Genomic DNA, 21721 nt, shown 5'->3' on the forward strand with positions numbered 1-21721 from the left:
TTCCTGGACTCCAAGATCATCTCCTCTGTAGCTTATCAATTTTTAGCATATATGTGCTGCCAAAATAAACATACCATTTCCCTTTCATAAAATAGATTACGATCTAACCTCTGCTTATTTGTTCTAGCATAAACTCCTGCTGCATTTATCCTATAGTCAATGCTCCTGTCAAAATAAGCTAACTTCAGTTTTCTGAATATCACATGCTCTCTATGCCTGTTTCTTTGCAAATGCTGTTCCACCTGCTTTCATTCAATAAATATTACTGAGTGCTGACTGTGGGCAAAGCCTATTATTATAGGTTCTGAGGATACAACAGAAAGAGAGATGAGACCAAAATTCTATACTCTTCTCACATTCATAACTGTGACTGATTGCACTTTCACTCTAACTAAATTCAAGTAGCAACTCCTCTGGAAAATGGTCATGGCCCCCTAGAATTAAATTACATATTCTAACTGTTCTATCATAGCACTTCTCATTATAACACATTATGTTTCCTCCTCTGAAAAATGGAGTTACAATAATTACCTGCTTTATTGAGTTGTAAGGATTTTTTTTGTGTGTGGATTCTTGTTTGTTGTGGGGGGTTTCTTTTACTTTTTAAACTTGTTTTTATTGATTTTTTTTTTTTTTGAGAGAGAGAGAGGGAGAGAGATAGACAGACAGACATCGACGTGAGAGAGAAACATAAATTGGTTGCTTCCTGCATGTACCCCAAATGGGGACCGAATCTGCAACCTGAGCATTTTCCCTGACCGGGAGTCAAACCAGTGACCTTTCAATGCATGGGATAATGCTCCAATCAACTGAGCCACACTGGGCAGGGCGAGTTGTAGGATTTTAAAAGCTTATTATATATTTGGTGCACAATCAATATTGGCTATAATTTTTGGCTAACTATTATAGGAATCAGTATCCCAGGATTTTTATACCTACCACTCCCACAGTCTAGAATGCTTTGTCTGAAATCTTTGCTCAAATATCACCTTATCAGTCAGAATTTTCCTCATCTCCCTAAAATATATCAATTCTCCATGCCACTATGCCACTCTCCATCTCATACTCTGCTTGTTTTTCTTCAAGGCTTTACTACTTTATGATATCTTTTAATTTATTTTCCTGTCTCCCCCCAATCAAATGTAAACTCCATGGGAACAAACATTCTTTTAGTCACTACTCTTCCCCAGAGCCTGGAAAAATGACTGGCAAAGTAGATATTCTATAAATTTCTCTAATTAGATCATCATATGCAGTAAATGTAGTTTCATTGAACTGTGATATTTTTTAAAGTTACATAGATTTTTATTTTCATCATAATAATCAAGGTGACAATGAGTCCAATCTTTGGTTGTTAAGATTATGAATTATTTTTTATTTATTTTAATTTCTTAACATATTTTAAATCCCCAGTATTCTATAATACCAATGCATTGCTTTTATAATGAGAAAAATAACTCTCATGGAATCTCTAATTATTCATTATGAAATCAGGAAAAACCTGGAGTATTTAAAAATATTTTTCCACCATCTAAGATAGTATGCTGTGCTTCCCATTTCTATTCATGGCTAGGAACCTACAGCTCACAAACTAGCCCTCAAGACTAAAGCTCACACTTGAAAATTGTATTCTCACTGCCATTACTTTCAGTCAATACTTACCAATTTTAACTATAACACTTCAATTAGAAAGTATTTCATTGATCTTAAAGTTCTGGTCAACAAGCAAAAACTCTCACTTCACCACTTTATAATAGCTATACACTGCTTATCTCCTTTCTCCAGTGAAGAGAAAACTAAGAAGCTGAAAATAAAACTAAGAGAGCATGAGACTGCACAAGTACAAAGAATAAAATTGGGTATACAGGAGATGTTTCCATATTCATCAGGAGGGATTTGCACCTTAAGAAACACCTCCATTTTTGGTAGCCAATTAGCTGGTATATTTCCGTCACTTCTCCTGCTCCTGGAACACCTCCCAACATATTACCGGTAATTCCTTCACCTAAGAATATAAGAGGGCAGGGGATAAAACTCAGAAACTTCAAGTTGGGGCCCAACAGGGACAGTCTTTGCTAGCACTATTACTGTGGCAACTCTACTAAATCACAAGCTTGGATTAATGGGATGTGCTTTCATATATGTGTACAACAGATAAAGCCCATTAGTAACTAAGAGTATGCAGGACTGGCACAAGGGATACAGTCTCATTTTTAATAACCACTGTGGAAGAGACTCCCAACTACTCAACATGGACATCAGTCATAGGAGAGGAAAGAGAGATCCTGGTGAATCACCCCACCCAGAACATAATAACCCTTCAATAAATGTGGATAAATCTTCTGCACTGTGTAAACTGTAAAACTGGTAGACACACAAGTGGTTTATACTAGTAAAAGCCCAAATAATTATTTACACTATCACCAGCAAATTACCATGTTGCAAATGAGATCACACTTTTTTTTTAATTAATTTGGCACCAGACTGCATGCTGGGGATCCAAAGATTTAAAAAAGGGTAGTCCCTGTGGGTGAAGACAACACTGTAATCCAAAAGGAAACGTCTTTGCGATACAAAGTGAGAAGCACTATAGCAGAGTTAGAGGTTATATTGTTTTCCCTCGGGCCAGAGAGCTTTAATCAAAGTTGGGAGAGTCTATAAATGGTTTTACAGCTACAGATTGCACCCACAGTTCCAGTTGGCCATCTCACAAAAGCCTGTCAATGACATAGTACTGAGTAAGCAAACACATGTGAATGGTTCAGTAGCTAACAACAGAGCTACCCGTCTGTCTGCCTTCCGTAGACCAGGCATCAATCTCAAGGCAAAGGACAGCATTGCTTAGCTTTTCTTTCCTATGATGTACCAACTCGATGACTGGAGAAACTTAGATCAAATGACCACCCTGCCTTCTATCAACACCACCCACCTGGGAAGCAAAAAAGGTCAATGCACACAAGGAAGCACGCACATGACAGGCAGCCGCCTGCCCATGTCAGGCCACTCTTAAGTCCACCTGTTCTCTGCGGAAGCCCTGGCTTCAATCCAACGTTCATCTAGATGGGCTGCCAGTATCATCCCTACAGTTAGATGTACTACTGATCCACCTTTTTAAATCTAACATAAAGTTTTAAAAAATGTAAGCCTGTGTAGCATAAACCCCTTAAAAGATTACAATAATTAGAGATTCAGAGACATGTAAATATTTGTTAGTCAAACCAAATTTGTGTTGACTGGTATTTTCTCTGGAGCCCGACCATGTCATTACACTGAAATGTGATATATACAAAGCCTGAGTGACTGCAAGTGAAATAATGTGACCCTATATACACAGTGACAGTTTAAAATTACATTTGCTTGAGTTATTTTTCTGTTAGACATCTCAAACAGTTTATTCAGAGCTTAGTACATTTTGTTTCCTAAACAAAACAATGAAGAACATAAAAAGACTTAAATAGCAGTGCAACAATGAAGGATTTTAATTCCCTGACAAAGCTGAGAATTTGTGATTTTCAAGTCATCAGTATTTTCATTCATTCAACAAATATGCATTGGGTATTGTATTTACCCAATAAAAAATTAACTAAATATGTTACAATAAAAAATTAACTAAATATGTTACAGCATCTCTTTGTACTTTTAAAACTATCTTTTAAATTCCCTTTATAAAAAGAGAATTTATACCACATAAAATTTTTTTTGGATAGGCAGCAGAACTTCTGTTTCTATGCATGAGAATATTTCTTATCTTTTCATAATATGTACACATATTGATCACTGTGTTGTACACCTGAAGCTAATATAATGTTATATGTCAATTAAAGTTCAATAAAAAATAAACCAAAATTTTTAATTTAATAAAAAAAACCCAGAAGTTATGTAATATGAATCACTGAGAAGGACATCAACTATCTAAAATTGCTGGGGGCAAAAAAGTTAATCTTTACCTAATAATAAGGCAACCATCCTGATAAATCAAAATTGAGGAAATCTGACCCCAAAAAATTAGTCTGGACTCTTCAAAATGAAAGACAAGAACCCGGAGAACTGTTTTAGAAAAAAGGAAATGAAAGAAACATGAAAATTAAATGCAAAGATTGAATCAGATGGGGGGTGAGGGAAGAAACAGGGAAAAAGTTGTAGAGGACATTATTGGGGCAATTGGGAAATTATTAATTAATATGGACCTCATTTTGGATATTAGTATTGTGTCAACAATGTCTGCAATTAACACTCAAATTGTTCAGGAAAAAATGTAGAGAAAAAGACAAAGCATTGGTGGCAAAATATTTACAAGGAACTAGGTAAAAGATATGCATCTTCATTGACTATTTTTGCACTTCTATACATTTGAAATTTTCTCATAATAACATTAACCCATCTATTTATGTGTGTGATATTTAATATTATTGTTAACAAGTAACAATGTATCAGACTTTATACAATATTTTCCCCAGAAATTGAAGTACATAAATGAAAACTTCTAAATATAAAGGCTTCTTGCATTAAAACATGAGTCTGCAAATTATTCTACAGAAAACTTACATTTAATTGTTTTTCTGATGACTAGTTTGCTTTATCACAAAATTTTATTTTCTTCAGAATAGCAACCTTCTTTGAGGAATTAAAATATGTTGTCATGAAAATCAATATGAAAACTACTTAAATTATAAAAATAAAAAGGAACATTTTCATCTCCTTACAGTGTAGAGTTCTTTTACAGCATGTAGAATTTACATATAAAATTTTTTTAATTCTACTGACTGCTTGAAGTTTTGCATATTTTTTACCAAGCAATAACACAATTTTATCAGAATAAGAAACATTAATCAGATATCCTGTTGATGCTCTTGTAACCACAGGAGTAATGACCAAATTTAACTTCCCTGTAACTTACTTCAATTAAAGGAGATTATGAGCTTTGATGACCACACATAAAGTTCCACAGAGGCCTGCTCCAGTTGATTTAAATAAACACAATCAAAATTAACAACTGGTTAATAGCCCAGAATGTCTTCTCATGTGGGATGTTACCCAAGATCTTTGAAACAATTATATTTTATTTGCATGCTCAAAGTAATTAAATCAACATATTGGTCAAAGAGTAACCTGGGTGGCACTCATTAAAATCTATCATTTTAAAGTGATACACAAAAAAGCCAACCTACTTTTATGTTGTCCTTGGTAAACTCATATTGGTGCTGACACAAAGCAGAGCAACCAAGTGTTAACAGCACAACCTGGGTTTCTAGAAGATCAATTTAAAGAACTTTATTCATTATAAGAAACAAAATGAAATGGGATTCCCTGTGCCTACTTCCACTATTGCTCCAAAGAAATTATGATATTCCATGGGAAATAATGTAATTACAGGGTAAATTACTTTAACATGTCAAATTGCCAACGTGACAGTTGAATAGTCTACATATGCAAAACGAAACATTAGCACATGTTAACTTTGCCAGCCAGATATCCAGAAAACAAATCCTTTCTTCTCTGAAAAGTTTTATTCTTTAAAAGATTTATTTTTGAAGAAATTAAACATGAAAAACAATGGGAATTTTGGCTTTCACATTACTCATTTTATTCATTTATTGTGGGATCTGTTGGTATTTAACAGTGAAATGATAACTAGAGAAATGCCATGAAGTTGTGAAATAAGGGTAAAAAGCATAAATTATACCACACTAAACAACAGAATAGGACTTGATAATAAAAATTAGCCAACGTGAAGACAGGAAGATGGCAGCCAAATAAGAAGACCTTTCTTGCACCTCCTCCCAGGGCCAGACTGGAAATACAACTACACTGGGGAACATTCACGAGGAATTACTAATTGAGTCCCACCTGAGGAGGAGACATATCAGGGAAGGACAGAAAACACCTGGAGACCAGAAGGAGGGCAAGGTCGTGAGAGGGGCTGGCCCAGCTTTCACAGGAGTCAGGCTGAGAGTAATGAAGGAGCTCTTGGCTGCAGGAAGGCTCTTTCCTTGAGAAGATCGAGGCCCAGAACCCAGGCTGGGCTCCATAGTCTGGAGCACCAGAGCTGAGACCAGGGCCCACGTGGAAGGCAGCAGGGTTGCTGGATATCAGGAAATCTGGAGCTGGTCAGACATAAAGCTGCAGGTTTTATTTATTTATTTATTTTTTTCAAAACCAAGTGCACGGGATTTTCATGTGCAGTGACTCACCTGAGGCTTCAGTGGAGGAAGGGTGGCACAGACTGAAGGGGCCTGAGGAGAGGCTGGGTAGGAAGCATCATGGGAAGACATGGGAAAGAGGCAGCTGGGAGACGTGCATTCAGTCGCACAACTCCAAACCAAAACAGCCATTTTTCCTGAAAAGCTCTGGCCCATTCCAGTAGCCACAGTTCAGGAAGAGGAAAACCCTCTGCCCTAGGTGGTACAACCCACTCCACCCTCAGGATCCCTGCCTACCACACCCTGTACCTTTTTTTCTTTCTTTTTTTTCTTTTTCTTTTTTAATTTCAGAGAGAGGAAGGGAGAAAGAGAAGGAGACAGAAACATCAATGATGAGAGAGAATCATCTATCAGCTGCCTCCTGCATGCCCCTTACTCGGTATCCAGCCACCAAGGTGCATGTGCCCTGATCGGGTGTTGAACTGTGACCAGTGCTCAACCACTAAACCACACTGGCCAGGCCACATCCTGCATCTTGACTTTTGCAGAGAAGACAGCAGCAGAGGCCAAGTCTACAGGTTTGAATAGTCTCAGGAAGGATCAATCACTGATGAAGGGGTGGGGCTGACCACTAACCCGGGAACTTCATTGGTGCTTCCCCCTCAAGGAAGAGCTGATAGAAACTCCATGTCAAATGGTGATCCCACTAAGCTTAGGATCTCCACCGAGCTGAGGGCAGAAAAATATTCTGGGTCATTCTTTGAGGAGTAGCTCTGGGACAACCATCACTTGCCCTGAAATTTGAACGGCATCTTCCCCTAATGGGAGACTCTTTCAGAAACAGACTTTGAGTGATTAAGATTGACACCTGGCTAGCAGGCAGAGGCAGAGTCCAGGAAACCTGGGTAAGGCTGCTGACCCATCACTGGGCCCTGTGCTGCTAACCAGTCCTAGAGTGCAGCTTGGCCCCTCCTGCATGCGGCCAAGTCCTGTGGAGAAAGACAGAAACTGTGAATCGCTTGAAGCTGAGAGCTGAAGGAGGACAGTTTCTGACAGTGGTTAGCACCTAAGTACCTCCCAGGAAATCCAGAATTGGCAGACAAAACAGACAGCCTCAGTCATCAGAGGAGCAGGATCCAAAGGGAGCTCCAGGGACACTAAACTCTTCTGAGACAATTGCCACTTTATTTTTTTATCTCCCATATCTGTCTTATTTATTTACTTATTATTTTAGTCTCTCTTTTTTCTTTCATAGACCTAATTTTTCCCTTCCCTTTTCTTATTTCTCCTGCTTTTTCTATTTTTCCTTTTCTTATTTTTTGTCTATCTGCTTTCTCCTCTATTTCCACCTAGATAATTATTTTTTCTCTTTTCTTTTATGCCATTTCCTTCCCTTATTCTTTATTCTTTTCTTTTTTTTTTCACCTCTGTCTCTTCATCTTCCTTTTTCTTCCCCTTTTTTTCTTCTCATATTTTATTTTGTTATTGTTCTCTTTTCTCCTTTTAATTCTCTCTTCTTTTGTGGTTGCTTTTGTTGTTGTTGTAGGGATCTTGTGTATGTTTTTGTTTTGTTTCTTGTTTTGTTTTGAGAGCATCTGCACAACAGCTCACACAACTTGGTCAGTGATGAGCCTCACAATCAGCCAGCCTGAGAGGAGATTCCTCCTACCAACAAGACAACAGCACTCAGGTCCTAATTACAATAGTAGAGCCCACGTAACTCACACAAGGGACACCAAGCTCGGGGGATCTAAGATACTGCACCTCTGGGTCCCACAAAACACTTACTACATAAAGCCACCCCACAAAGACTGGGAGGCATAGCAATTTGCTCTAATACATAGAAATAAATACAAAAGAACAGCAAAAATGGGTGGACAAAGAAACAACCCCCAAATGAAAGAAAAGAAGGAAACTCCTGAAAGAGAACTAAATGAAATGAAGGCAAGTGATTTACCAAATCTAGAGTTTAAAGTAATGGTTATAAGGATGCTCATTTATAGAATGTCAAGAAAACTAGTGGGAATTACAACAACATGAAACAAGAAATAGAAACCTTAAATAAGATATCTAACATTAAGAAACATGAGAAGGAATCAAAGGTAGATTAAAATAGGCAGAATATCGAACCAGTGACTTGGAGGACAAGGTAGAAAAAAAAACACCCAATTAGAGCAGCAAAAAGAAAAAGAATTAAAAAGCAGGAGGATAGCCGGGACTGGTTTGGCTCAGTGGATAGAGCGTCGGCCTGCGGACTGAAGGGTCCCGGGTTCGATTCCGATCAAGAGCATGTACCTTGGTTGCAGGCACATCCCCAGTGGGGGGTGTGCAAGAGGCAGCTAGTCAATGTTTCTCTCTCATCGACATTTCTAACTCTCTGTCCCTCTCAATTCCTCTTTGTGTAAAATCAATAAAAATATATTTAAAAAAAAAAAAAAAGCAGGAGGATAGTTGAAAGGAACTTTGGGACAACATAAAAAGTAACAACATTCACATCATAGGGGTACGAGAAGGAGAAGAAAGTGAGCAATAAATAGATAATCTATTTAAAGAAATAATAACAGAAAACTTCCCTAACCTGGTGAAGGAAAACGTCACACAACTTCAAAAAGCAAAGAGTTCCAATCAAGATGAACCCAAAGAGATCCATTCCCCAAGACACATCATAATCAAAATGCCAAACATTAAAGACAAAGGAAGAATCTTAAAGGCAGCAAGAGAGAGACAGAAAATTACCTACAAGGGTGTACCCATTAGAATGTCAGGTGATCCCAGAGAAAAGGAGGTAGGGGGTGCAGGAAACCTAATATATGCTGAGGGGAGATTATTCAACTTTAGGTGGTGAGCACACATTGCAATGTACAGATCTTATATCTTAGAACTATATACTTGAAATCTATGTGATCCTATTAACCAGTTTTACCCCAATAAATTTAATTTAAAAATTAAATAAATAAATAATAAAGAAACTAAGCTGAGAATAAGGACCTTCTAAAAATTGTAGATATATTTTTATATCTTATATAATAAACAGGAACATTCAAATAAATATTCCATAGATAATTTTTTTTAGTCTGACTTCTGACTTCTAACATTTTTACCTAGGATTTGACCCCAACCTCATGTTTTTATAATCATCAAAGACCTTAGAATAACTAAGTTGGAAAAAAAGTTACAAAATACTTTGGAAAATGTATCCCAACTTTGAAATAATAATATTTCTAAATTAGTCAATGTGCTTTTAAGAGCATGAGCTACTATTAAATAGGAAAGAATATTCAAATGAGGAAATAAAAGTTATGTCCATAGAACTAATTTTAAAAATTAAATTTGGGAAATAGGAAATCTTGATTTAAAAAAATACAACACAAAACTTGAGACTATGAGTTTTTATTAGATTTTTCAAAGATAGTAAATATAATCACTTCAAGGGGTGTGGTATTTGCAAATTAGGTCAATATACTTAAGTTTTATTGGCAGGAAATATGCAGTGTAGCTTTGAAAAGCATCACAATGATTTATGGTGTATCTAAATCTTTCCTTGGAGCCATGGGAAGCTGGATTTCACTTTCAGTTCTCACCCTCACTTTTTTTTGTTCTTTTGAGTGGGGTTTTTTTTTTTCTCCTTTTTTACTTATTCATTTATTTTAATTAAGATTAAGAGCATTCTGCCCAGAAGTAAAAATATGTGTGGTCAATTCAAGAGCTTGGTTACCCCAGTATCTCCATCTAGTGGGCACTGAGATTATAAAGCTTATTTTATCCAACAAGTTCCTAACTTCCAAGTTTATCAAGCAAAATAAATGTAAGAAAGGAAGAAAAAAGAAAGGCAGCAGGTATTTTCCTGTAACTGTCGATCAGCAATACCAGGAGCGTCATGTTACATCTTTATGTTATAACAAGTACCTAAACCCCCAGTGGTCCAATATTGCCAAAGTTTGGATATAGCTCTCCAGTGTTGTTTTATCCATTAATGATTTTGTTGTCACTAAGATCTAGAATCTTGAAAAATCTATTAGAAAATTTAGATATCATATAAGTGTGAGTTTAATTATTATTAGGCAATGCTTCATAAAACAATAGTCATAAAATGCTTTATCTCTTAGATCATAAAATGTTAGTGTGATAAAGGGCCTCAAAGATTTAATAGTCTAAATTCACTTATTTTACTAGTGAGCAAACAGACCTAGAGACAGAGCCTTCCCCTTGGTACCAAAACTGGAAACTGGAAACACAGAATTCAGCCCTAGGTCTATTTTTCAGTCCCATACTCCTCAGAGTAAAAAATAAAAAAGCAATCTCCCAGGAGAAAATACTGTTTTCTTTGAAACAAAGTATTAATTTTATGTTTCTCTTTATCTCATTCAAATATAATATTAATAATAGACAAAAATGACTGTATTTCAGATAATGATGATGATGGTGATGACAATTTACTAATTTACTAGTAATCCAAACTAATTAATTACCTCCTTTATGCCAGCCATTGTAAAAAGTGCTCACAAGAAAGTGATACATACCAAAAAAACTACTAGATTTAATAAATTAATTCAGCAATATAGCAGAATACAATGTAGATTGGTAGAATCAACATCATTAAAATGTCCAAAAGCAATTTATAGATTCAATGCAACCCTTACTAAAATAGCAATGGCATAGTTCACAGATCTAGAAACACTCCAAAAATTTACATGACTCAAGAAAGACCCCAAACAGCCACAGCAATCTTGAGAAAGAAGAACAAAGTTGGAAGGAATCACAATACCAGATATTAAGCTATACTACAAAGCTACTTTAATCAAAACAGCCTGGAACTGACACAAGAACAGTGAAACAAAACAGAAAATCCAGAAATTGAACCAACCCATTATGCTCAATTAATGTTTTACAAATAGAGTCTCTTCAATAAATGGTGTTGTGAAAATTGGACAGGCATATGCAAAAATGAAACTAGACCACGAACTAACACCATATACAAGAATCAACTCAAAATACTAGTAGATAAAAGACTTAAACATTAGTCACAAAACCATGAAAATCCTAGAAAAAGAACATAGGCAGCAAAATATCAGACATTTTATGGAGCAGAATTATCACAGATTCCTGGCCTAGGGCAAGAGAAACCAATAAAAAAAAATAAACAAATAGGACTACATCAAACTAAAAAGCTTCTACACAGCAAAAGAAACCAACATCAAATTGAAAAGGGAACACAAGGTATGGGAAAAATATATTTGCCAATGATACATCTAATAAGGGGTTAATTTCCAAAATATATAAAGTACTTATACAACTCAACAAAAGGAAGACAAACAATCCAATTGAAAAAATGAGCAGAGGACCTGAACAGACACTTCTCCAAAGAGTACATACAAATGTCCAATAGACATATGAAAAAACGTTCAAGCCACGAATCATCAGAGAGATGCAAATTAAAATGACAATGAGGAAACACCTTACACTTGTCAGATTGGCTGCCATCAATAAATTAACAAATAAGCGCTGGGGAGGATGTGGGGAAAAAGGAACCCTCATGTACTGCTGGTGAGAATGTAGACTGGCGCAGCCACTATGGAAAATAGTATGGGGTTACCTCAAAAAATTAAAAATGGAACTGTCATTTGACCCAGTGATTCCACATCTAGGAATATATCCTAAGAATCTTGAAACACCAATCAGGAAGAATATATGAACCCCTACGTTCATAGCAGCACAATTTACAATAGCTACTAGTAAGATCTGGAAATATCCCAAGTGCTCATCAATAGATGAGTGGATGTAAAAGCTGTGGTACATTTACACCATGGAAAACTATGCAGCTATATAAAAGAGGGATTCACTACCCTTTGAGACAGCATGGAGAGACCTGGAGATGATTATGCTAAGTGAAATAAGCCAGTCAGAAAAAGAAAAATATTACATGATCTCACTTATATGTGCAATCAATGAATACATTAACTGATGAATAAAATAGAACCAGAGGCATGGAAACATGGAACAGAATGACAAATCTCAGAGGGAGCATAATTTTCAGATATATCGCCTGAGGCAAGAGAAACAAAGGAAGAAATAAACAAATGGGAGGGAGGGGCAGGAAGAGTTTAACAAAATAACTTATATGTATACTAGTGGTGCAGTGCATGAAGTTCATGCACAGGGGTGTGTGTTCCTCAGTCCAGCCTGAACCCTCTCCAATCTGGGACCTCTTGAGGGATGTCCAACTGTCCGTTTAGACCAGATCCCTCTCACAATCCAGGACTGCCCGCTCCCAACTGCTCGCCTGCCTGCCTTCCTGATTGCCTCTAACTGCTTCTGCCTGCCAGCCTGATCACCCCCTAATCACTCCCCTGCCAGCCTGACTGATGCCTAACTGCTCCCTGCCAGGCTTATTGCACCTAACTGTCATCCCCTGCAGGCCTGGTCACCCCTAACTGCCCTCCCCTACAGCCCTGCATCCCCCACAACTGCCCTTCCCTGCAGACCCCATCATCCCCAAATTCCCTACTCTGCCAGCCTGGTCACCCCTAACTGCAGGCTTGATTGCCCCCAACTGCCCTCCCTTGCAGGTCTGGTCCATCCCAACTGCCTTCCTCTGCTGGCCATATTGTGGCAGCCATCTTTGACCACATGGGGGCAGCCATTTGTGTGTTGGAGTGACGGTCAATTTGCATATTACTCTTTTATTAGATAGGACAGAGGCCTGGTGCATGGGTGGGGCCACCTGGTTTGCCCTGAAGTGTGTCCTACTTAAAGATTAAAAAGGCAGTTACCACTGCCTCCCCCAAGCCCTTGAATGGCTGAATGTACCTGAGCCCATCCACCCATAACTGTGCCCTCCAGTTTTGCTGTGTTGTTGCTGTTGTTGTTTGGTCTAGACCTTAAAGAGAAGTAAAAACAACATTAACATGTTATAAAAGTGAAATCTGCCATATCTCTTTGATATAACATAAGAGCCAAGTAGGTATTCCTATAGTGAGGCTCCAGAAAGTCTCTGAGAGGCAAGACTCTGGTCTAAGAAACTGGCAGTCAGACCTTACTTGACAGAGTTAAGTGGCCTGGTAGATGGATCATTGCAAATTTTTTTTAATTTCCTAGTGCTAAACAGATGCTAAGTTATATTATTATTATTTAAAAGTATATATCTTGCTCCACAAATACTATTATTAGAATGTTCCTGCTTATAATATAAATCAGTCACAATTTTAGTTCCTCTGAGTATCTAAAGGTACAAGGTCAAACACATGGTAGACCAGAGCCATGGTGTTTGTTTAATGAAGCAAGTGGCTTATATCTGAGAAATTCTTTTTAAAAAATTTCTGCATCTGTCAGAGGCTATTTTGTGTCCAAGTACTTTACTTAAAAATGAAATGAAAGGGTGTAGAATATTTTCAACTCAATGAAGATAAATTCAAAGTATATACAATTATCCCATCCTATGTGTTTGTTTAAATATGACTAAAGTGGTGTTTGCTTCAGAAGTATTAGCCTAAAAGAAGTCAAGTTTAAAAGGAGAGGTATTTGCAACATATATTAATGCTTAATATCTAGAGTTCTTATGGACTAATAAAATTATGATTGCCGAAACAGGTTTGGCTCAGTGGATAGAGCGTCGACCTGTGGACTGAAAGATCCCAGGTTTGATTCCGGTCAAGAGCATTTACCTTGGTTGTGGGCACATCCCCAGTAGGGGGTGTGCAGGAGGCAGCTGACTGATGTCTCTCTCTTATTGATGTTTCTAACTCTCTAGCCTTCTCTCTTCTTCTCTGTAAAAAAAACAATAAATTATATATTTTTTTAATTATTATTAATGAACAATTAAGAAGAAAATGAGCTCATTAGATATACAATGAAGTCCAAAATATGCAAGTGACTGACAAAAGATATGGAAAAAATGTTTAAACTATCTAATAATCAAAGCTATGTCCTTGGAGAGAACCCAAAATGACGGCATAGGTAAACACCTAAACTCCTGCCTTACACAACAATTTCAAAACTACAACCAAAAGACAAAACGTCTATCACCCAGAACCATGGGAAAGCTGGCTGAGCGGAAGTTCTACAACTAGAAGGAAAGAGAATAGAGCACTCAGGGCACAAACACAGAAAAGCTGAGGTCCAAAAGTGGACGTGATCCGGGCTGGGGGTGGGCATTGCTTTCTTCAACCTGAAGGGAGTAAAACTCCTGATTTCTCTGAAATCAGTTTCTAGGAAGACGTGCGGGAACCAAACTCCTACGGGGGGGGAAGCTGGACTGTCTGCCATTGGGTTGGAAAGTGAGGGTGGATTGCTTGCAGAGCTGTGTGCAGGAATAATCACTTGCTGTGCTGGGGTGCGAGACACCTAGCTGGCAGAGGATCTGGTGATGATGGCTTTGTGGTTGTTAGTCCTCACCTCTATTAATTTTAGAGAGTGGAAGGGAAATGGGAAGGAAGAGAGAGAGAAAGATTGATGACACATCGATTACTTACCTCCCACATATGCCCCTCATGGGGCCAGGGATTGAACCTGCAATCCAGGTATGTGCCCTTGACCAGGAATCGAACATGTGATCCTCTAGTATGCAAGCTGACACTCTAACCTCTGAACACACTGGCCAAGGTGACGACGACTTTTTAGATACAATACCAAAACTTGACATTAGTAAAAGTAAACATTTCTGCTCAGCAAAAGACAATGTCAAGAGAATAAAATGAGAAACCACAGGCTAGGAGAAATATTTGCAAAAGATACATCTGATAAAGGACAGTTAACCAAAATATACAAAGAACTCTTAAAACTCAGCAATATGAAACAAAGAACCTGATTTAAAAAATGGACCAGAAACTTTGACAAACACCTCACCAAAGAAGACACACAGTTGATAAATAAGCATATGAAAAGATGCTCCACATCATATGTCATTGGGAAAATGAAAATTGAAACAACAACGAGATCCTAGTACATATCTATTTTAAAAAGGCCTAAATCAAGAACTCCAAATGCTGGTGAGGATCAGAGTACAGGAATTCTCTTCCATTACCGGTGGGAATGCAAAATGGTACAGCTGCTTTGGAAGACATTTTGGCAATTTCACAGGTACCAGTCATCGCTTCTGTACTTTTCAACCGAGCCTTGCTTCCTAGAGCACATATACTCTTAGCAGCGGAGACTCCGCCAGTCTGGGTCTCTGTCAGATGAATCAGTACTCATGGAAAAGCTGGAGTGTTTCAGAGCATTCCCTATAGGCAGATGAGGGCTACTGTCTGAAAAGAAGCTTACATCTGTCCATCTGCATATCAAACATTGCAAGGCCTAAGAAATTAGAATTTCCCCCACAACCGGAGGGCTGCGCAGAGGCATCTGCAAGTAAGAAGTCATGTTGGGCCTCTATGTCCAGTGTTTCAGTTTGCATCTCTTTGTCCAGTGATTCTAAGACTGGCTTGGTGGTCACAGTGCTAACCTCACTCTCTTCAGTTTGAGTCTGGGTATATGAGGCTGAAAATAACTCTTCGATATCATAATCAGTTGCGGGATTCTGAGTTGGGTCAGATGGGAGCTGGGTGTTAGGTTCAATATTCGTGTCAGACAACAGACTACAATTTTCCAGTGCCTGACCAGGCAGACTAATTGACAATGTTTTCTAAATCACTTAATAAATCTAGAGTTTGGGTCTGATTATCTGGCATGTTCTTTGAAGGAAGCATACTGTTGTGTGCACTGGGGTTTATAACTGGTGCAGATTTCTCAATATCTTGATTTAAAGTCTTAGGCTGGTTCTGGGGTAACAAGCCATGAGTTACAGTCTCTCTACCAAGCTGCTGCTTATAATACTGTCTGTAGAAGCACTGCATGATGAATGGACACTCTCAAAAATGTCTCCACACATTACAGCTTGGTCCATCTGTACCCGATTTTGTTGGACTTTGCATTCCACTGGTTCGAGTTTCTCTGGAGGCCCCACCTGACTGGAAACAGGCATCTAAAAACACATCAGTCTGAGCGGCTATAGATGAAGTTACCTTAGGACTGGGCAAAAACGTTTGAGTATGAACACGAACGGAAACTTGAGAACCAAATGGCAAATCAGTTTGAGAACAAGATGGTATAGAGAAATAGGGGCTTACCCACTGTGCAGAAGGTATTAAATGTTGATTGTTGTAAGGCAGATCTGTCCGTACATTGAATGAAAAAAATTGCTGTGCTTTTGACATTTGCTCCCTAGTTCTTGTAAAGGATTCAACGGACTTTGATCCAAAGTTCATTTGTACACCTATATTTATTGGCTCACCAGCAAAAGGATTCACCATTTTTGAAAGAGGGAGGTTCTCCTTAAGAGAGAGGGCCTCTGAATCAAGACCGAGAATCAGGGTTCCTATTGACAAGACCAGTAAGTGCACAGCACCAGAGGCAGAGCCCTGATGGTGGACACCTAACACCACAGGCTAGGCCAAGGAGTCGGCTATAGGCACAAAGACAGGCATAGGAGAAAACTGCAAAACAGGTAGTTTAACCAAAAAGCCACTTCTGAGGATATCTTGGCACTATTGTAAGAGTCTGCTTTCTGGCATTAGGGCCACAAGAGTCTTCAAATGAAGCGACTAATTTTTATTTCTGAAATTTCTAATTCTTGAGTGCCTAATCTCAGGGTTGGTTGGTTGCTCAATGAGTCAATGGTATTATTGGACAACTTCTGCTTGTGCAGGCAGTTTTCCCTTTTCCTCTTCTTTCCAGGTGGACCCTGTGTTCTGCAGGGATCTGCGACCAGTTGGGTAGATGTGTAACTGTAACGCAGTTCTACTGGCAAAGGAACTACCACACGTGCATGAAGTTTTCCCCCATCCTCTGTGTGGCTCCAGTTCCCATTCAGTGCCATATGAATTGCTGCATTTACTACATTTATGCTTCTTTTCGGCGTACATTTTTATAAAGTGCCATTTTACAAGAGAAATTTGAGAAGATGGTCTGTCAGGGCCCATGGGCCGTGGTCAGCAAACTGCAGCTCGCAAGCCACATGTGGCTCTTTGGCCCCTTGAGTGTGGATCTTCCACAAAATACCACAGCCTGGACAAGTCTATTTTGAAGAAGTGGCATTAGAAGAAGTTTAAGTTTAAAAAATTTGGCTCTCAAAATAAATTTTAATCATTGTACTGTTGATATTTGGCTCTGTTGACTAATGAGTTTGCCGACCACTGTTCTAGGGCATCCTTCAATTGAATGACATTAGAATTCCAGCACGGTTTTCAAATCCTTTCTTAATGTTGGATTTTCTATACCATCCTGCAGGAGGTGGCTCATGTTGAGTGTGGGGCTGTTGGACAGGATCTTGCTGCAGCTGCACACAGTGTACAAGGTATCGGTCTGCAGGGCCCAGGCACCTTGCTTACCCTCCACTGGATCAATCCCCCTACTGGTGACTGTCAGCAAGACCTACAGGCTGGCAGAGAGCTCAAGGCTGGTGCCTTTTAGTGATTGGGTGGCACACAGGCCTGAGGCAACAGCAGCTCCCCTCAGCTCTAGGGACAGGCAAGGGTACTCAAGGTCAGAGCCTGGGGTCCCACAGCAGTCGCTGCCTCAGAGGCCAACATGGTTCTACACAGCCTGTAGCAACTTTATTCATAATTGACAAAACTTGGAAGCAACAGAGATGTCCTTCAGTAGGATGGATAAATAAACTGTTTTACATCCAGACAATTAAATACTACTTAGAACTTAAAAAGAACTGAGCTACCAACCATAACAAGACATGGAGGAAACTCAAATAGATATTACTAAGTGAAATATGTCAAGTCAATCTGAAAAGGTTATGCACTATATGGTCCCAATTATATGGCATTCTGAAAAAAGACAAAACTATGAGACAATATAAAGTATTTACCAGGTATTAGGGAGGAGAAACGGAAGAATAGATACAGAGGATTTTAGGGCAGTGAAACTACTCCGTATGACACGATCACGGATAATACACATCATTATCAATTTGTCCAAACCCATAGAGTACAACACCGTATGAACCCTAATGCAAAGGGAGATAATGATGTGTCATTGTAAGTTCATCAAGTATGACTTAATGTACCTTTGGTGCAGAATGTTGGGGGGGAGGGGGCGGTGCAGAAGAGGCAAGGGGTAGGTAGCTATGTGTGTGTGGAAGCAGGGGTATAAGGGAAATCTTTGTACCTTCTGCTTAATTTTACTATGAACCTAAAACTACTCTAAAAAATAGTTATTTTTAAATTATTAATTTTTTAAATTTTAAGTTAAAATGAGAATATCTTTAACCCAATATTTCTATGTCATTAGGTTTATGCTAAGGAAATAACTGATAAAGTGTGGGGGGGGGGAATATGTGCACAAATATTCTTCAAAACCTCTTTTATAATTGTGGAAAATTGTAAACCTAAGTTTCCACCATAAAAGTCTAGTATGTCCTTGTATAGAAATATAATTATTAAAATTAAAGTTATATATAAGCTTGGGGGAAAAACTGAAATGTCTAACTATAGGGCCAACTGAATTATAGTATGACCATATAATATTAAACGAGGAAGCCATTAATATGGGCTAATATGGAATGATTCTTTATACTATTAAGTGAAAAAGCAAATCACAGGGGGAAATAAATGTGTGTGTGTGTGTGTGTCTGTGTATGTGTGTGTTTATCACAAAAAAAGAGAATGTATATATTACAGTGGATAATGTGTCCTTTGGAGGATTCATAAAAATTCTTTAACAATGGTTGGTCCTGGGATTGAAGGAAATCTTACTTTCTTTTTTATTATTATTAAAATATAAGACACATAAAGTGCATTAAGCACAAAATAAAGCTTAATACTTTGTCACAAAGAGGACACCTATGTAACCCACCATCTAGGTCAAGAAATAAGTACTGCCAGCCCCCGAGAAAGTCCCTTTCATGTCCCCTCCTAATCATTCCCCTTCCTTAATCCCAAAGGTAGCAATTATACTGAATTTTGCTTCTAATTTGCTAAACGTTTTTGTTTGTTTTTTTTATCATGAAGAAATGTTAAATTTTACAAAATGCTTTTCTTTGTAAGATACCATATTCTTTATTCTTTATACCAAGATACCATATCTTGGTAAGATACCATATCCTTTATTCTATTGGTGTGGTAAATTACATTGATTTCAATTATTAAACCAACCTTTAATTCTTGAAACAAACTCAAATTTGGCTATGATGTATCATTCTATTATATTATTGGATTAAATTTGCTAATAATGTTGTTTAGAAATGTTTGCATCTAGGTTCATGAAAAAGATTGACAGTAATCCTCTTTTCTTATAATGTCCTTGGGTCAGATTTGGTTTCAAGGTTTGGTTTCAACATTTGATTTGTAAGCACAGTTATACTGGCCTCACAAAAGAAGCTGGGAACTGTTCTCTCTGTTCATATTCTTTGGAAGAATTTGTACATGCTATTTTTGTGTGACATTTCTATTTTTGTTATGATCCATTCTCCATGACTAAATTGTAAACTCATTAAACCAAAGACTATACATGGGGTTTTCTGTCTCCTAAACATCCAACCCTTTGCTTTGGATATGGCAGGATTTGAAGGGAAAAAAATAATCATTATATTAACAATTATTTTTTGAGAATAAAATTGGTCAATCCATAAAAAAACATTCAATTCATATTAGTAAGCATATTCATTAAATTCACTTCCACCTATTTTGGACATCAGAAAGATCACAGAATGTTAAGGCTGGACTCATCTGCAGTGTGCTCCCTATGTCTACAATACTGCTCACATTACACCATAGGTAACAGCGTCAGTGAGTGGGAAATGCTCCTATCATATTTTGAATCAAATCTCGGAGCTGGAATCCAGATAGCTCCATTCACAAGAGGTTTGTCTTTGGTCACATTATATAAATTCTCTGAACCTCACTATTTTCCTCTGCAAAACTGAAATAATAATAAAACTTGCCTTATAAAGCTATCATGAGGTTCAAGATGATGTGTCTATGACATCTAGGCACTATAGTAATGGGTGGGGGCATCTTTAACTCTGACATAAACTCTTAACACATATTTAAAGTCATATAAAGTCATATTTTTCAGTGATAAGCTCCAAATATTCACCTCCAGAACTTCAATGCCTTAAACTGTTTCCATTAGTTAACCTTTTCCTTCTGAGTCACTTCTCTATACAATTCAGTTTGTTTCCTTACTTTACAAACTTTGTACCATTACAAAAACTTTCCTGACTACTAATTTATTTTCCCATCTTACCTATTTTTCTTGCTAAATTCTTCCCATAAACATTTCCAAAAATCTCCCATCATGAAGGTCAGGGAACTAGAAATATTCAGCAGATGTAACTGTTTTGCCCTGTGAATTTCAAGAAACAGCTAGCTTCACTTACAAGGAAACAGCCCTTATAAACTCAGGAGAAATTGAGACACAGGGAGTTTTACATAAGTTACAGAGTAAATTATCATAAATGGGGCAAGGTCTAGAGCCTTTCATTGTCCTGATTACTCTATCAAATATTAGTCTGGGTAACTCTTCCTCAAAATGGTTACCATCACCTCTACAAAACATAAATGCTTGAAAATAAATTACAAATCCCTCTGAATTTAGTAAGGAGGTTATTTGACCTTCTATTTCCATCTTTTCATTATTTTCACTGCATACAATGAATGCAGCAGTAAGGGCAATGCAGATATGTAGTATACTTGATATCACCTACATTGTCCCATTATATTGGATAATGCTTAACTTGTTGCTGGGTGCGAATAAAAGTTTGGAGGCCTGGAAACACAGTGACCTAATAACGATAAGGATCTAAGGATCACAAGGAAAGTTCAGAACACAATCAAGCATGAATTTGCAGCAATAGTGGTTTCATTTGAAACCACTTGGAAACAGTGACCCATATTCCTTCCCATCTGCTGCTCCCTAATTAGTCTTTTTGCCTTAGTTTATGCTAAAGGCAAACGTGTATTTAGCGTAGGAAAGGAAATGGAAAAAAAAGAACAGAGGTGACCCAAACAATCTCTGCAAAGTAAGGTTTCTAACCTGCAATCAAATAGCTTAGTCACATCATCCAAGTGAACCCAAATTACTCAAAATCATTAAATAAATGATTCAGTCTCCAGTCCTACTCCCAGAAAAAATGTAACCAGAGATGCAAACACCATCCCACAGAACTGAAAGAAACTTAGTTCTTTTTTTAATAGATAAAACTACTAGTATGTGGAAGGTTTTATATTGCAATATTAACAACATCAACTTAAAGTTTCAAGCATTTTAAACACAGGCCACCCAGGGCTAACCCTAGCGCTCCTGGTTTTTGTACCAGTGAGCACATGGCTTCAGTCCATGTTCAACACTTAATTAAGATATTTTTTTCAAAGATCGTAGTCTGGATTTACCATCTTCTTAGAGGCCACGCTGCAGTTCATTAGCAGCCAACATCTGGCTGGAATGCTTTAAACTACCATTTTCCTTAATCATTATATAGACGAGGTTTTTGTTATTCTAAGCAAACTCAAACAATGTCCTTGTACAGGCTTCTAACATAGTAATAATTAGTGACAGTGCAAATTGTTTTCTGATTTTCCTTATCCCGTGTAGCA

At 37.7% G+C, this 21721-nt stretch overlaps 1 protein-coding gene and 1 pseudogene across 4 annotated transcripts in view; both read right to left on the minus strand.

Moving 5' to 3' along the window:
- Positions 1 to 21721, minus strand: part of GALK2 (galactokinase 2) — a 122448-nt gene that overhangs the window by 62230 nt on the left and 38497 nt on the right. The gene's annotated exons all lie outside the window — the stretch shown is intronic.
- Positions 15101 to 20422, minus strand: LOC311611940 (ATM interactor-like; annotated as a pseudogene). The gene is made up of 3 exons: positions 20373 to 20422; positions 17310 to 17451; positions 15101 to 17089 (listed from the first exon to the last, which is right to left on the minus strand). The product of its transcript is annotated as an ATM interactor-like (transcript).

The sequence above is a fragment of the Pipistrellus hanaki genome (genome assembly GCF_964339955.1).
Source record: "Pipistrellus hanaki genome assembly, chromosome: 1".
Classification (NCBI taxonomy): domain Eukaryota; kingdom Metazoa; phylum Chordata; class Mammalia; order Chiroptera; family Vespertilionidae; genus Pipistrellus; species Pipistrellus hanaki.